The sequence below is a fragment of the Canis lupus genome, chromosome 25 (assembly GCF_048164855.1).
Source record: "Canis lupus baileyi chromosome 25, mCanLup2.hap1, whole genome shotgun sequence".
Lineage (NCBI taxonomy): Eukaryota > Metazoa > Chordata > Mammalia > Carnivora > Canidae > Canis > Canis lupus.
Window position 1 is genome coordinate 9,033,111 of NC_132862.1, and position 18,797 is coordinate 9,051,907.

Here is an 18,797-nt window from a genome sequence, read left to right on the forward strand (position 1 = left end):
AAAACAAATAAACAAATGACCCCAGCAACAATAATAAATAAGTGAGCTTTTAGTTTAGAGCTTAAAAAAATGAAGAAACAATGGCTGAACACAGACCTAATAGAGTTTAAAACAGTCTTTATTACCATGTGGATTTGAAAAGAATTATTTTAATTCACTGTAAGCAAAGACTTGGGTTTCTGTTGCTCACACAGCTTGTCCAGATGCTTACGTGAATTTTGTTGCTGTTTAAGGATTAGACTATTTTTTAAGTGATAAGCAATATTTTTAAATCTTGAACTTCTGTTTTCACTGAAAGCTCATGCGGAGATTGCATTTTGTAGTCATTTGGCAGAACCACTTAATCACTAAATGCAATTAATTCTTCTTTGCATTTAGCATCAATTTAATACAAAAATCACCTAATTTTATCACTACCCCATCTTCCTTTTCTTCACACTTTTGAGAAGATACATCTTTTACTGAACCTGATACTCGTCATTCCTTTCTTTTCCACCATGGAGCAGGTGAAGGTCTCTGGCCAGCAGTCCAAACACCCCCATTTAGCAGGTTACTTTGCCTGTGGAGCTCATGCTGCTGGTGTAACCTAACTCAACACACCTCTATCCCAGTCACACTTAACCAGGGATTCCTGTGGGCACAAACATTGTGCCCTTGCCTTGAGTTTCCCGAGCCAGAGCACAGAGGGGCCAGGACAACAGACACATCCGTGTCTTGGGCTGGTGCTTCTACTCAGTTCTTTTACTTACAATTTCAGCTATTTAATATCCATAAACTTTTAAAAGTGTTTAAAGCTGTACAAAAATGCTAAAGCCCCATCTTTTCCATTTCAGTCACAAAGTCCTTTAGGTCCTTCAATTTCTCTTCCTTTCAATGAAGATCTTACACAATTGGTGACAACCAGGGCAGCTGCGAGAGGAAAATTTTGTGTAGAGGGGGAAAAGAATGAATAATTTCTTCAGAATGGCAAAGGGGAGGTGCAGTGGAGTGGAATAATAGTCACAAAAACCTGGTCACCATTACAGATGTCTGAAAAGTGTACAAAAGCCCCTTTTTTTTCTGTAGCCTTTGGTGGCATCCAGCAGGACTCACTGAAGTGAAGGTCTAAAGAATGAAGCCTGGAATGAGAACCCACCTGCACGTCTAAAGAATGAAGCCTGGAATGAGAACCCACCTGCACGTCTGAACCCTCCAGACACTCTCCCTCCCACTGCCCTTGCTCAGCCACATAGGCTGGCAGTCAGCCTCCGGATAATCTGGTCTGCGTGCACCTCTCTCATGTGTGACTGAAGACCATGGCCCTTTGTTTGGAGGAGAGCCTCATGGACTTGGCATCAGCTGTCTGTGTGAAATAACTGGGTCAAACTCTAAGATGGTATTACTGGAATGCAATGCTGGGAAAAGGATGCCAGTTTTCTACTGCTATGAAATCTAGGTTTCCCATCTCTTGGCAGAAGGCCTCCTACTAGGTAATTGGGAAGAAGGGAGAAACTCAAGGTGGGGCTGGAAAAAATAGGTAACAGACAAGAAATTTGGCCCAAATTTAAAAAGACTGATTTATGAACAAAACTGTTTTTTTTTTTTTAAAGCTAGATTTTTCACTTGATAAATCTACTACAGGCCTAACTCACCCAATAGGACATTTCAACTCACCTAATAGAGAACCGGGATGCGTGGGTGGCTCAGTGGTTGAGGATTTGCCTTTGGCTCAGGTCGTGATCCCTGGGTCTTAGGATTGAGTCCCACATCGGGCTCCCCACAGAGAGCCTGCTTCTCCCTCTGCTATGTCTCTGATTCTCTGTGTTTCTTATAAATAACTAAATAAAATCTTTAAAAAAAAAAAAGAAAGAAATAATAGAGAACTAAAAAGTAATTCCTCCCCTAAAGTTTTGCTTTATATAGTAAAATTTTAATAATCTCTCAGGATAAATACTGACAAACTTCTTTAAATGATTGGTGATGAATTATTCAAGTCCTGACCTCTCTGCATTTCTTGGTACCTACTCAAAACCTGAACTTTACTCTTTTTAAAAAAATATTTTATTTATTTATTCATGAGAGATACAGAGAGAGAGGGAGACAGAGACAGAGAGAGGCAGAGACACAGGCAGAGGAGAAGCAGGCTTCATGCAGGGAGCCCGATGTGGGACTCGATCCCAGGACCCCAGGATCACGCCCTGAGCCAAAGGCACACACTCAATCGCTGAGCCATCCAGGCATCCCTGATCTTCACTCTTTTTGACCAAGTCAAATGGCACCAAGATGAGACACAAAAACCTGAAACTGGGCATTTTTCCAAAGAGGACATCCAGATGACCAAGAGACACATGAAATGATGCTCAACAGCATTCATCATCAGGGAAATACAAAACAAAACTACAATGAGATATCACCTCATACCAGACGGAGTGGCTAAAATCAACAACACAGGAAACAGTAGGTGTTGGTGAGGTTGAGGAGAAAGGGGAGCCCTCTTACACTGTTGGTGGGAATGCAAACTGGTGCAGCCATTGTGGAAAACAGTATGGAGCTTCCTCAAAAAGTTAAAAATAGAGCTACCCTAGAATCCAGCAATTGCACTACTAGGTATTACTCAAAGGATACAAAAATACCCAATGACCTCACCAGTCCCGATGATACTAGATTCCACCAATTGAGCATTCATTTACTCATTGGTGGCCACCTGACCTGATGTGTACTTTAAGTTAAGGGCTGCAGTGGTTAAAAAAACACTCATGTTCATTTGTCATTATTTCAAAACTATGCTGCCAACCACCATGGAATAGTGGCCTGACCACTTCTGTCTTTGGCTGCTGCCTCTGACATTTCACACTTGAGATGCAAAGGAGACATGCTGGTCTGAGCAGTAAGAGCTTGGCTGAGGAGAAAAGGAGAGAGAGTAAGAAGGGAGGTCAGGTGTGATTCATGCAAGTGATGTTTTCCAGGCCTCCCTCCTCTAAGCTGGCTTCTTTCCTTCTTTTATTTGTGGGGTGGCTCCTTCAATAAAAGAGCCCTAGAGGGCAGGAATCTCTTTAACCAAATCAGGATAAAAAATGCAAGCAGCAAAATACTGTGCCCAGTACTTGTAAGCTGGAGTTGTGAATTTAAGAACTTGAAAAATTTTTGCTACTGGCTAAGAAGTATGCGTGGGTACCAGTCCTGTCCCTGGATCCGGTTGAGATCTCTGTACTATAGGACAAGGGACTGAGAAAGAATGTTCTAGTAGACAAAAAACAAATTCAAAGATGAGGATTTTTCAGTAATTACTTTGTAGGAAATTTTCACATAAGCAATCTTTGGCTGCAATAAGGCATTCAACTTCTTGACTAGGATGCTTCAGGTATATGAATGGGTAACATGATGGTGAGGTCTGTCTTCTAGGTGGAGGAGGAAAGGCTGGGGTAAGAGAGGACCTGGGAAACCACTGTCTGAGTGTCACTGATCTGTGGCATTTAGGTTGGATCTAGGTGAGCAGCCCATCTTACTAAGCACCCTCCTGGAATTCCTGGTATCAGCACTTGGCAAGCTCATGAAATAACTTGCTGCTTAGCATTTGTCCAATCTCAGACTTCTCAAGTGTCCACAAATCAGGTCCTCAAATAACCTTGCAAAAACAAGACTGGAAGTCTCATTCTACAATAGGGACATCTATTCCTAGAGCTTAAAATGCTGAATTTAAGTTATTTGTCCAAGATCTGCATAAAAAGCAGTCCAACTGGGATTTTTGCTCAAACTCTTATTTATGTGTAAGAGTGTTTGAAACTTGCCTTGGACAGCAAGTGATAACTGATTTTATCTCCAGAACTTTCAAATAGTCACCATTGACTATGATACTGGAGAGTAGTCCAAGCTTATTTGGGTAATAGTCTTGACCTTATATGAAGCAGGATGCAAGAAAGGTTTAATGTCTAACAATAATAGTTGAAGAATTACATTATGAAAAAGAAATGATATCAAGACACTCACAATTAGAGTAACTGACATGTGAATGTAGAAAAAACACGAGACTCTCCTCAGTATTTAAGACCAGTAAAACAAAGCAAATTAACTCCAAGGAGGACACAACAGAAGAAAAGCAAACTTTATCATAGCAGAAAACTAAAGTGAAAATGTTGGATCTTCTAGTTTTCAGTAAATCCACGCACATAGCAAGTTCTAGGGAAACCAAAGTTTAGAAAGGAAAGCCTTTATGTAAATATTTAGATCTCACAAGATATGGGACACAATGAAACTTTATTTACATACCCTACAGTTATGAGATATACTCTGAAGTGTTTTCCCCAACTCAGGGAGATTCAAAGCATAAGGAATAGTGGAACTTTTTTTTTTTTGCTTTACACAACTACAGAGAGAAGAGATGAGACCGGAACAAATTCTTTCCTTTTATCAGGTCTCCTCCCCAGCCTGTAAAAACAAGGGATAGTGAGAAAATGCAAAGTAGAAAAATGCCAAGCACTGCTGGTATAGGGTTTGATGCTGAAGGGGGAAAGACTGGTATTGTGGAAAGCAGGATGAAGAGGAAGAAACCTGTTAGTTAACAGGAATAAGGAGAAATATGTGGACACACACGGGGGCCCAACAAGCAGTCAGCTCACTAGTGTATTGTAGGGGATAAGTGAGTATGGATTTTTGAACATTGATGGGAGGGAAGTCAGTAGAAAGGGGAAGAAGGAAGGTATATCCAGAAGCGAGGACTCTGGTTTGTTTGTCTTAGAGTCAAGCATGTCTAGATACTCCATGAAGAACCCTTGATGGTGACACTATAATAATCAAGGTGTACTCAAGAGTGACGCAGAATGGTATTTGTACAAATCACAGTCTCCTTTCCCACTCTGTTAACCACACTATTAACTTCTGAAGGCCAGTGGCCAGGTCTCACTCACCCTGAGTTCTCCACTGAGCCTTACATGTAGCATGAGCTCAGTCTACTTTTTTCTTAGAATAATCTTTTTTCCCTGATGATAAAAGTAATATGTACTCAATACAAAAAAAAAAATACTGAAGATACAGAAAAGTAAAAAAGAATAAATAAAAGTCATATGTAATCCCACCTCCCAGAGCTGAGCTGAGCTTAATATTTCGGGAATGTATCCTTTCAGGTTCTCTCTCTCTCTCTCTCTCTCACACACACACACACACACACCCCAAAATGGTACCATACCCTACATACTATTTTATAAACATCTATCATAGGCATTTTTCTAGCTTGATATAAAGCTCTGCATGATGTTTAATCACTATAATATAAATATTCCCTCCACTGATGCACACACAAATTGTTTCCAATTTGCTGCTTTTATAAACACTGATGCAATGAGCATCCTTGTACATTATCTATGCACATGTCCAATTACTATTTCCTTAGGCTAAATTCTAGAAGCAGATTTTAAGTGGCATGGCCTTTTCAGGAGCTTTTGATATGCAGGTTGCTAAATTGTCAACCATAATATTTATAATAAATGAACACTTGCACCAGCAGAGTATGAAAATGCCTTTTCCCACCCTCACTAGATTTCAGTTATTTTCACTTTCCCCGGGATAGTAAAAATATTTTTTCATTTGCACTTTTTAATTAGAGTGCCAACATTTTTATGGGTACTGCCCAAATGAATTACTGCTCTTGTGAAATGCCAATTACTATTCTTGACCGAACTGAACTATATTATTATTTAATCCCTATTCAATGGATCCTCTTGGGTTTTACTGATGAGATCCTAAAGACCATGCAGGCAAATGGGACAAGAGGATGAATGGCAATATAGAAGGGGCCCATAAAATTACCAAGTCAGTCCCAAAAGCAAAAGGGAGAAATATTTTAGAGTACTGTCCATCAGTCCTGGGTTCAACAATGTTGATATGTTTTCTGAAATTCAGACATTCAACTGGAATGTGCAATACTAGTTTTAGAGATCTCTGCCCCAGGTTGACATACTTTCTATTATAGTTTATATGCCACCTGTGCAACTACCAATTATCAGTTATATATTTTGACTCAAAAATTTCTGAAAAAAAATTTAGAATCTGTAATTCTTTTTTTTAGAATTTGTAATTCTTAATAAAAATTAACTTAGTACTTATTTAGTTCATAAATAATTTTTATTGCGAGTTAAATGCTTATGTACAAATTCCTAAGAAATGATCTTGCTATTTTATATTGGCAAATGGCTATAACTAGTTCCAAAACAACTCATTTTATGGGTTTCAGACATTTCTTAACAGGGATGGATATAGTTCGCTTACAGATATCATTAGATTGTGTCATGAAAATGCTGTTGCTGCTTCTGTTTTTTTTTTTTTTTTTTTGATTATACACACAAGGGAACATTCTCATGCCAACAGCTTTCTGATTTGGTATATGCATTTTGCCTTTGTTTCCTTTTGCTCATGTTAAAATAAACTCTGGAGTTCTATTATTAGAACATCACATTTCAGATGCTGGGTGAGTATAAAGGCATAATGCATTAGGCATAATTACTGTTAAATATTTCCCTCCAGCCCATGCCAAGGAAACAGTGGTTTTATCAAATGAAGTTCTCATATGACTTTATATATTCTTAAAATTCCTGAAGCAAGCTTGAGGAAATATGAAAATAGAACTTTTAATGACATTTTTAAAGTAAAACTTCCTTAAAAGAAGTGTAACTAGGGTAGATAACAGGTTTTAGGAAGTTTGCAGAGAGATGCTCAGTTAGAAGGTTCTTCCTAGGGGAGGGACTCTGTTTGAACCTTTTCCTTAACCCCACAGTGAGAGCTGTGATTAGGATTTTCATTAGCATGACTACAATTTTTTTTGCTCCCCAGTTTTTCCATAGGTTTTCCAGCCATTTTAAACCACTTTTTAGTGTTCCTTAAAGATGTGATCTGTAGAAAAGAAGACGAACAAGAAAAGTCACAAAAGGAAAAGAAAAAAAAGTGTGAAAATGCCCATAGCAGTTCTCATACTTTTCTAGAAGAAGCCATCATTGGTTTGCACAGTTCGCATCTGATAATGATAACACTGGTGAAATGTGGGTGAGATTAAGCTGTAAATATTCCTAATAAAGTCTTAGGAAGGATAAAGTGATAGATGTGATAAAAACAAGTCAAGTGGTATAAGAGGATACTTCTAAGAGGGTATGATTATTCTCCCGGAGGCTAACCTCTTAAGGTTTCAATATCCCAAAAGTGTCCTGCTTTTACTTTAAGATCACATTATGGATTTAACATTCTTAAACATCTTTTGAATCTGTTAGCATTTTCAGTTTGTACTACCTCTTGAGGAAAAATGTTCGATAGGTTTCCCACCTAGGCAAGATGGTTGTCATAATTACACTTTTTGGACCTTTAGGAAATAACTCCCAATCTTATATTCTGGAGTCCATTAGAACCAAAATAATATCTCTATGACCAGATCCTTTATGATTTAATGGACTTTCACAACATACTACCCACAACTTTAAGATCACCAGTCTTAAGGAACAAGAGCTTTCACAGGACTTCATAACCACAGGGTTGCCCTTCACCTACTTTCCTATTCCTCTCAGTCAACCATATTTCTTTTTAAGATTTTATTTATTTATTTGACAAAGAGAAAGAGCACACATGCACGCGCACAAGTAGGCAGAGTGGCAGGCAGAGGGGGAAGCAGGCTCTCTACTAAGCAGGGAGCTGGACATGGGACTCAATCCCAGGACCCTGGGATCATGACCTGAGCAGAAGGCTCCTAACCACCTAACCAACTGAGCCACCCAAGCACCCCTCAGTCAACCATATTTCACATATCTAATTTCAGTTCTTAGAAAACTAACTGGTGACAACTCAAAAATATTTACTGGTAGTTCTCATTTACTACATCCAACACTGTGAACTATTCCCCTTTCTCAGTCACCTGAGTCACATGTGACCCGGATAAACAGTACCTGAAATTTTATGAGTTTAAAAGAAAATCCTACCTCATAGAAGGGGATTATAATCTGAGAAAGAACAGAAAACAGAGTTGCAAACTGGCTATTCAGACTGTCAAGCTGAACACGCTATGGAAGGTAGCACTGGGGATGTAACCAAGGCAACAAGTCAAGCTCTTTACTAGGTTTTTCCTGTCCAGTTCTTCTCTGGCAGGTTCCCCTCAAGTTACTATCCATCACTCCCAGAGACTCTTCATCATTCACAGGATGTTTCCATTTCTAGTCTAAGATGCTCCAGGTTATTTTTAGCTTTTCAGCTGCTCAGAGTTTGTAGCACAAGAGTCCTGTCATCAGCACTCACTCCCTCATGGATTGTTATGTCCCATGTATCCACTGGCCATAATCCTCTCAGACTACTTCTCTGAGATCTGATGTTTCCAAGTTCATTCAAAGCAGGAGGAAGAAAAAGAAGCCAGAGCATCAAGTGACCAGCAAAGCAAAAATTATGACAACACCTGGTTAATGTTTTATATAAGTATTACTTTCTCTCTTTAACTCACAAGCAGTTTACAAGAATGGCTGTTCTTTGTTCTATGAAAATGAGGATGCACAGATGTTTCCAAAACAATCAACCAACCAAAAAACACCATAGGATTAATTTAAAACAATGGCACAAAAATGCTTGAAACTGACTATAAATAATACTTTACAAAATCCTCTTCCGGTCAATTGTTGGGAATTTTCAAGAAGTGAAGTGCTCTGAGGAAATGTATTTTTAGATAGTATTTTTTAATATCTTTTAAGAGGATATTGAACTTAGCTGTTATTATTATTATTGTTATTATTATTATTATTATTATTATTAAGGTAAAAATGGAGTCCCAAATAACAATAAAGAACATGGGCTTTATTATCCAGCTGAGCCAATTTCAAAACACAACTCTGCCATATACAAAAGCAGTGTACCTTTATGTATATATTTTATTTCTTTAAAACTATTCATCTGTGAAAAGGGAAATCATAGAAAGAAATGCATGGTTATTGTGACGATTGAGTACAATGATATATCAACAGCAACAGCACAGAGCCTGGAACATGGTAATGTAAGAAATGTGAGCTATTGGTTTTCTCTAACATCTCACAGCTCTTTATTAATTATGAGCTGTGCTGGGTTCATTCACATAATCTACAAGTACTAGGAATTTGCACCTGTATCTTGCTTTTTCTCTCTGCCAATACTCAGATTATTGAGTCATTTCTTTTGGTATCACTTTACCTATTTTTAATAGGTATTTCACTATCCTTTGTTACTTCTCATCTGCTTTGAATTGGACAACCAGATGAACTGAATTTATCAAATTTCTTTGAAATTTAACTGTGGTGCTTTGGTTTTGGATGTCAAGAGTCTTTTGAGCTTTTTTAAGGTTCTGAGTAAAACGTGAATGATGTAGAGTGCTCTATGCTATGAATGAATAAAATATGTGAAGGGTTAATATATTATCATTACGTTGTACTCTCCTTGTGATATAATGATTTATAAGAAATATATATTTGGTTATTCAGATGACCAAAATATATTTCTCAGATGCATCTGGTCTTCATCCACATGTCCTGAAAATGCTTCAGAGACATAAAAGTGATATGGATGTCTTATTAATAAAAATGACTTTTGGATCTTACCAACCATGTGATTAGAGGCTTGGAATTTTCAGTGCCCTCCATCACCTCCAGGGAGGGGAAAGGAGCTGGAGTTACAACCAGCAAATAACTTGGCCAATCAAGGCTATGCAATGAAGCCATAAAAACCTAAAGGGCTGGGTTGGTGAACACGTGGACATGCAGGGAGAGGTGCACACCTGGAGAAGACAAGGAAGCTCCAAGCTCCTTCCCCATACCTTTTCCTATATATCTCTTTATCTTGCTATTGATTCAAATTCTTTAACAAACTCGCAAATATAAGCAAATGTTACCCTGAGTTCTGTGAGGTGCTCCAGCAAATTGATTGAACCTAAAAAGGAGGTTGTTGGATCCTCCAATCTGTAGCTAGTTGATCAGAAGCACGGGTATCAGCCTGGGGCTTGCCACTGCAGTTAGAGTGGGGAGTAGAAGGCAACTTTGTAGGACTAAGTCCTTAACCTTTGGAATCTGATGCTATCTCCTGGTAGATAATGTCAGAATTGACTTGAATTCTCTGACACCCAGCTGGTGTCTGAGAACTGCTTAGTGGGGGGAGGGGGGGAATTATACCCTTTCACATTGGAATTGGTACCAGAAACCCTAAAAGAGTCTCCCACCACCAATCTCTTTCAAAAGAGGTCTTAGGACATCTGGTATCAAATAGAATGAAAATAGTAAGATTAATGAATTGTAAACAGAGATAGAGGATCAAGGCCAGAGACAGTAGAAGGAAGAAAGTATACTAACCACTGGGACAACTGTAACCATTGTGATTTTAACATGACATTTGGCACAAAGCCTCTTGGCAGAAGGGCAAAAAGGAAATGTGTTCAATGATCCAGCTCTTGTTATCAGAAAAAAAGGAAGCATTCTAATTTTGAATGAAGCAGAAAGTCTCAAGTGAGACCTTATATAGAAACACCCAGTTTTGGTCTATTTCCCTAACAATATCCCTGGCAAGGAACTGGGGTTATAAAATATAATATGTTGGTAACCTTTGACTTTTTCTTCTTTAGTTCTCATATTGCTTCTACCTTTGAAGGAATTAGTCTACATTTCACTCTGTTCCATCGACTGCCATCTCTCTAGCCTGTATTCTTGACCCTTATAAACTAGATTACAATTAATATTCCAATCAGTCTCCTTGCATTCAGTTGTCTTGTTTGTCAAATTCACTTCTACCATAAGGATGGTCCTCAACCAACATGTTCAAGTCGTAGGATTCAAAACCTTCAGTTATTCCCAGTGACCTCTGGAAAAAGTATAAACGTTTCTGATGGGTATTCAAGATTCCCTCACAATCTCATTATAATATCCCGTATTTTATTATCACTCCCCATTCCTAACCCTCCAACTCAACCACCCTTCTCATCAGTGTTTTGGCTAGTCAATGCTGCTTCCTGCCTCTACTGCTTTACTCACATGACTTCCCCTCCTAAAATCCCTTTCTGTTTTCCTTCCTACCTATCCAAATCTTAGTACTGCTTCAAGGTCTAGCTCAGTTCTCCTCTCATGGAGCCTTCCTAATAAGAAGTCTCTTTTTCTTTCTCCCTCACTATACTGCTGTCTATGCCAATGGATGTGTGCATTACAAGGACCCCTAGGAACCTGTAAGACCCTTTCAGGGGGCTTGTGGGGTCACAACCACCTTTATAACACTAAGAACTTATCTATCTTCTTTACTATGTCAACATCTGCAATGATGGTGCAAAAGCAATGGTGGGCAAAACTGTCAGTGTCTTACATTACTCAGCAGCAGCACCAAACTGTACTAATTGTCATTATATTTTTCACCACTACATAAAGAGTCACTTCTCTTAAATATGTTCTTGATGAAGCTGTAACAATAACTAACTTCATTAAATCCTGATCCTTGAGTACACACATTTTCAATATTCTGTGTGAAGAAATGAAGTGCCCATAAAGCACTTCTGATGCACACTGAAGCTATGGTGGTTGTCTTGAGGAAAAGTGCTTGTGTAATTTTTAAGTAGCCAATTTTTTCCATAGATACCACATTTAGTTGACAGATGACTAACACAAAATTCAGTTATATGGACTTCGGGATTTGGCAGATATTTTTCTGAAAATGAACAAAGTGAAACTGTCATTTCAGGAAAAACAACTGACAATATTTATTGCTAATGATAAAATTCGACCTTCCAAGCAAGTATTAGAATTTAGGACAACTTGTATTCACCACTGTGAACTTGACAGCTTCCCAATATTCATTAGCTTTTCTGATGAGATTGGGTGTGTGTTAGCAAATGTCATTTTTTTCATATTGTATAATGAAATGGGTCAACATTTGTAAGAGCTACTAAACTCTGTGAACCAATATTTTCAACTGCCCTATACATAGTGATAAAAATTTTGCTTGGGTAAAGATTCCTTTGAAATGCAAGACAGGTTTTCAATATACAAAAAGTTTGTTAAAAAAAAAAAAAAAGTTTGTTGATATGGTTTCACACTCCGTATTGCAACCAACCTTTAAGATGCTTACTACCTGTCCCGTTTTAATGTCACATCAAAGAAGAATATTCACAATTACCTGAAAAGACTTTTAAAAAGACCTCTCTTCTGTCTATGTATCTGTGCAAGGCTGGATCTACTTCATACTTCAACCAAAACAACATATTGCAACTTTTAACTGCAGAAGCAGATATAAAAATCCAGCTGCCTTCTCTTTTTTTTTTTCTTTTAAAGATTTTATTTATTTATTCATGATAGTCACACAGAGAGAGAGAGAGGCAGAGACACAGGCAGAGGGAGAAGCAGGCTCCATGCAGGGAGCCTGATGTGGGATTCGATCCCGGGTCTCCAGGATTGCGCCCTGGGCCAAAGGCAGACGCCAAACCACTGCGCCACCCAGGGATCCCGGCAGCTGCCTTCTCTTAAAGAGATCTATAAAGTATATAAAATAATGCCATCCTTCTTTTTTTTTTTATTTTTTTTATTTATGATAGTCACACAGAGAGAGAGAGAGAGAGAGAGGCAGAGACACAGGCAGAGGGAGAAGCAGGCTCCATGCACCGGGAGCCCGACGTGGGATTTGATCCCGGGTCTCCAGGATCGCGCCCTGGGCCAAAGGCAGGCGCCAAACCGCTGCGCCACCCAGGGATCCTAATGCCATCCTTCTTACTAATGTTTTTAAGATAGTGATTTTTCATTAAAATATCATATATTAAGGTATATTGAGTTTATCATTGGTTACGTTTAAGTAAATTTTAGTACATTCAATTTTTTTTTTTAATTTTAAGTTCTCCTACAGTAAGTATCAATATACCCACATAAAAAAGCTCCTGGGGGGAACCCCGGGTGGCTCAGCAGTTTAGCACCGCCTTCAGCCCAGGGCATGATCCTGGAGACCCGGGATTGAGTCCCACGTCAGGCTCCCTGCATGGAGCCTGCTTCTCTCTCTGCCTCTCTCTCTCTGTGTCTGTCATGAATAAATAAACAAAATCTTAAAACAAAAAGAAAGCTCAGGGTTCATACTTTATTAAGAGAGTAAAGTGTAGAAATATAAAACCTTTATTTTTATTTTATTTTTTTAATTTTTATTTATTTATGATAGTCACAGAGAGAGAAAGAGGCAGAGACACAGGCAGAGGGAGAAGCAGGCTCCATGCTCTGGGAGCCCAGCGTGGGACTCGATCCCGGGTCTCCAGGATCGCACCCTGGGCCAAAGGCAGGTGCTAAACCACTGCACCACCCAGGGATCCCCATATAAAACCTTTAGAACCACTGTTTTATACCTTTCATTCTGGCTCTTAATTCTATATTATATAAATTATAATAATAGTATGATAAAATACTATTATATGTCATCGAACTATTTTTATGTATACATTTTATTAGATTATAACAATGAAGGAAATAAACCTGTTTTTTGCTTTTAACCCAGAACCCCTAGGAAAAGAAGCCAATAGATACTTGCTGAATTGACTTGAGATCACATTCAACTCCAAAGTGTTTATTTAGCAGAACCATCTTATTCATGTTTTATTAAAGATTCAGTCTTCTTGGTTTCCAAAAGCTGCTCCAGATGGCTTAGAAAATTGAAGACCACATTCTGTCCTAACACGGTGTCAGGTTCTGTATTCCATTAATGTTTTTAACGGTTACGTCGTATTCCATTGGAGTAAAGTATTGCTTTCCTCTCTTGGCATGTGTGGCCCCCACTCCCCAGAATTCTTCTCTGGCAAACTCCTCTTTATGGAGCCCTTCCCTGTCCTTCTCCACCAGCTTAGGTCTCTTTCTTTTATACTCTCAGAGCTCCTTATATTCCTCCTTAAATGTCACCTCTCATGATTTTAATTGTGTAGTTATTCGTGTAATTATTCGACTAATGTCTGTTTCTCTCACTAGAATATATGCCCCAAGGGATACTTCAGTGATATTTCCCAATAGACCGTGCTTAATAGGATTAGAGAAATATTAAATGGATAAATATTATTAAATAAATCAACTGAAGTTAATTAACCCTTTATCTTGTGATATTTTGTAATATTACAGATAAAGCAATGGTGGCGGGGGTGGGGATTCCATTACACATCACAGAAGAAATGAAATGATCTATTTTCTGCTTTTCAAGGAAGTGCTTAGAGGACAGGTAGTGGGTGGCAAAAGGGGTCACGGGGGACTGTGAGTCCAGCGAAGAGAGGTAGTGAGTGACTTAGTCTGAGGGGGGAGCAACAGAAATAAATGAAGACGAAGGGACAGACAAGCTGTACCTTATGCTTGCACACAGCAGGTCAGAAACAATGTCAAGGATTCTGAGGTTTCTGGCCTGAGCAGCTGAGGCCACCGTGGTTACATTTACCAAAATGCCCAGAACTGGAGGAGCAGCACAGTTAGGAGGGGAGGACGAGTAAGAATCTGGGAGGTTCCAAGTGGAAATACCAAGGTCTGAGGTTGAGAGGAAAATGCTAGCACTGCAGGTAAAACCTGGCACCTGCTAACACAGAGGCCGGTGGTAACGGACGCTGAGGCCTAGGGCCTGAGGGAAGCCGGCGACAGCCTGAGCTGGGGCCACCTCACCGACACGAGGGGCTCGGGTGCACCAGGAGGGGAAAGCGAGACGTAAGGAGTGGCCCAGTCCACCATAAGACTATCTATGGTTCCTTTTTTCCTTCCCTGCCCTCCTGTGGGACTGACCTCCCCAGAGCCGCCCCGTCCAACACAGTAGCTACCGGCCTGCAGAGCTACTTCGCTGACGTGAATTCATATTAAAAACAATGAAAAATCCAGTTCCTCTGTGTCACCAGTCACATGCGGGGGGAGGTCATCGGGAGGACGTGACCGCTGGCTGACCCTGGAGCTGGACCCCAGCAACGGGAGGCTCCTCACCCCCTCCTCTGGCCTTGGAATGTACATTCCACTTGCCTTCCCTGCTCTGAGAAGCTGCCCCAAGGACACGGCCCTGAGATACTGATGTGGAATTCAGACCACATGGTTGATGTATATGACTGAACACATTTAAGGCCTTTATAGAAATTCTGAAGATTCTGGAAGGAGGGGGTAGAGGTGGGAGTGGCGGGGATCTAACTGCCTTGAGGCTGCCCAAGACAAGCCTCATAGGTTCGCTGGCTTTTTAAACCTACCACCTCTGGGTCTGGAGTGGCCTCTCTTCAGTCCCTCCTTCCCTCCACGTATGGGGTCAGCTTCAGGTTCTACCCAGGAAGGTCCCGAGAAGGTTTTGAACCAACACCATGTGTCTCTACAGCCAGACATGGCTAAAGGACTGTGGTGTGGGCAACACAGAGACAGAACATTTCCATCATCACAGAAAATTCCGTTCGGCAGGGCTGCTCTAGCACTGCTTTGTCTTTTCAGCTCGAGTCCAAACCCTTAGTCCTACATTTGGCCTTAAACCATCTAACTTCATCTCCTCCCACTACCCCAGATCAACTCCACACTCGAAATAAACTGGACACACTTTACTCGTTTCCACTTCCATTTTTTGTTCATGCAACTGAGATACCCTCCCGTACGATATCCACTGCGATGACTAGGTTTGGGTGTCAGTGTGGCTGAGCTACAGGACTCAGGCCGGCAACTGAACACTAGTCAAGGCGTTGCTGTGAAGGTATTTTGTAGATGTGGTTAACATCTATGGTCAGTTGACTTTAAAGGAAATGTTATTATGCTCAATGATCTGGGTGAGACTCACCTAATCAGTTGATTGGTCTTAAAAAAAACTCCTTAAAAAAAAGAAAAGCTTCTCTGAGAAAAAGAAGTTCTACCTTAAACGGTCTACAGCAGCCACCCCTCCCCAGAGTCTCCAGCCTGCCCTTCCTGCCGGCATGCTCTATGGATTAGGCCCCACATTGCATAAACCAATTCCTTCAGCTGAATCTGTTTAATAAATCTGCGTGTGTGTGTGTATATATATGTATCTGCATCGATATATCTGTATATACATATACACACACACATATGCACACACACAACTGAATGTGTGAATGTGCATATACTTGTGAGTATGTACGTATATATTCTACTGTTCCGCTTCTTGGACTGGAATATATTTCAGTACAGATTTCGGCACCTAGTGAAATCAGGGTGAGTCACAGACCACCACCTCCTCCAAAATTATAAACCTGAACTTTCAGAGATAATGGCTCTTTTTTTTTTTTTTTAAGATTTTTATCTATTTATTCATGAGAGACACACAGAGAGAGAGGGGCAGAGACACAGGCAGAGGGAGAAGCAGGCACCCTGCGGGGAGCCCGATGAGGGACTTGATCCTAGGACTCCAGGATCACGACCTAAGCTGAAGGCAGATGCTCAACCGCTGAGCCACCCAGGTGCCCCGAGATAATGGTTCTTAAACAGGGCCACACATCAGAGTCACCTTCATAAACTTCATATAAACATATTCAGAACCAAGAGCAAGATTAGCACATGAAGGTCAGTGTGCACCTTCACTTTTTAAAAAAGCTCTCTAGGGATCCCTGGGTGGCACAGCGGTTTAGCGCCTGCCTTTGGCCCAGGGCGCGATCCTGGAGACCCGGGATCGAATCCCACGTCGGGCTCCCGGTGCATGGAGCCTGCTTCTCCCTCTGCCTATGTCTCTGCCTCTCTCTCTCTCTGTGTGTGTGTGTGTGTGTGTGTGTGTGTGTGTGACTATCATAAATAAATAAAAATTAAAAAAAAATAAAAAAGAAATAAAAAAGCTCTCTAGGGAATTCTGAGGCCCAACTAGAGGTGAGAACCAGGACCCAACCTGAACTCCTCCAGCACTTTTATTTAAGTGCAGGTGGAACTCATCAAACACAGCACACTGCCTGGAAGTCTTTCATTCAAACAACTAATCAGCATCAGTTGCAGGACTAACATTTGTCAATTAATAAGACAATGTGCAGGAGACAGAGGCAACAGTACACCCACTCCCGGCCTTGAGGGGAAACACTGAGATATACTGCTTGGTATTCCTTGAAGCACATTGATTAATAAATATTAAATGAATGAATAAATGAAAAAGTTTAAAGCAAAATTTAGTGAAGCTGATGGTGGTTTATTCAAAATAGTGCATAATTTAAATAGCTCTTATTTCTACTTCAATTGAAAATCCTATTAGCAAGTGTTAGTAAGTGCCTGACATTTATTTATTGATCGACTGCACTGCTGGTATTTTATAATATTGCTGAGTAGGATTAATTTGCAACCCACCGATAATTTGGTAGACACCTAATGCCTGTGACTACTTTCCCCAGAAGTGTAAGTCAAAAATGCCCCTCCATGCTCTTCTAAGGAGAACGGAACCAATTTCTGATGCCAGCACAGTCTGGTTTCGTTTGAAGGGGAGTGGGCAGGGGTATGGCTGGGCTGAGCAATGGAGGGCTGTGGTCACTTTGAGGCTGGCTGTCCCCGTGCCTGCAATCTGTGTTGCCAACTCCGCACATCCATAAATGTTGGAGAAGACTTCTTACTGCATTATTATTTTATGAATATGCTTTTAAGATAGCTAAAATGCTATTCAATCAGTGTGCAGTCACTGAACAACACCCCAGTGAGGAAATCTGATTTTTCTGCCTTTTCACATGAGACTGAGGTCCTAAAAGAAAAAGCACCTGCCCACAAGGGACTGAGAGCTGAACTGCACAGTGGCAGAGGGCTTCCACTTCCCTGGAACTCCACCTTATGTTCAGCGTCTCGGAGGGACTTTTAGAATGACTTCCTTTTACAAAAAAGAAAAAAAAATTGTTTTAAGTAAAAACATTTTTCAAAGTCTCAGAAGTACCTCCTCTTATTCACCTTGCTCTTCTTCAACCTTCTTCTTATTTCACAAAGCAGTATATTTACTTTTTAAAAACGCTTAACAGCTACCGAAAAACCATGAAATGCTGATGATGACAGTATCGCTAAATGATCTGTCAAAATTTTCCTTCTGTGTCTTTGTTTTAAGGGATTTGGACGTAGCAGTCAAATTTTACTCCAGCTACAATTATGGTCTTGACTTGATATGTTCTAATTCATACTAACATTGTAAAGATCTATATTATTGGTTTGCTCATTATAATTAATGAAAATGCTCTTTGGTGGTTATTATAATCTGTCAGGTCATATTAATCTACATTTCAAAAAGTGACTTGGGAGAAGGAACAGTAAATGCATGTTCCTTTTGAAGGAGCCATTAGAGTTTTCTGGGTAAAAGCACATCTTATAGCTGTTTTTTTGTTGTTTGTTTTCTTAAAAAACCAGAGACAGACTTAAAGGAATACATTTGGAGCTTATAGTAAAGATGCACTTTTCATTATTATTTGTCAAAATAAGGAAAGTTAAGGTTAACTAGTAGGACTTCAGAAATAAAGGGATTTTTAAATCATCTTTCCAAAGCCCTTAAGCCTTCCAAATTAATTACAAATTCAAAATATGGGGGGGGGGGCGGCGACTATAGTTAAAATCCCACAGGTCCTCCTTTTCAATTTTCCAGGAATCTTGTGAATTCCTTCTGTGTATACGTTTCTGCCAAGTTCTGTTTCCCTTTAAATTTTTATTACAACTTCTTCCATTAGTGCTGTTTTTTAGGTCATGGCACAGTCAGGTTATTTACCAGCAGACTCTCAACTTTAACTCAATTCTTTTGCTTCTGTGAGTCTTTCTGGCCATTATTGTGGCATGCTTCTAGATGACTTATAATCAAATGAGTTCCATGGTAAATACTGATATCACATCTTTGTTCAGAATGCCCAGGGCTCCCTGCTTTCCTCATGCCTGTTTTTGTCAAATTAA

At 39.9% G+C, this 18,797-nt stretch overlaps 1 protein-coding gene across 5 annotated transcripts in view; it reads right to left on the reverse strand.

The window, feature by feature from the left end:
* The window catches only part of ANO6 (anoctamin 6), a 186,210-nt gene that overhangs the window by 81,763 nt on the left and 85,650 nt on the right, over positions 1-18,797 (reverse strand). The gene's annotated exons all lie outside the window — the stretch shown is intronic.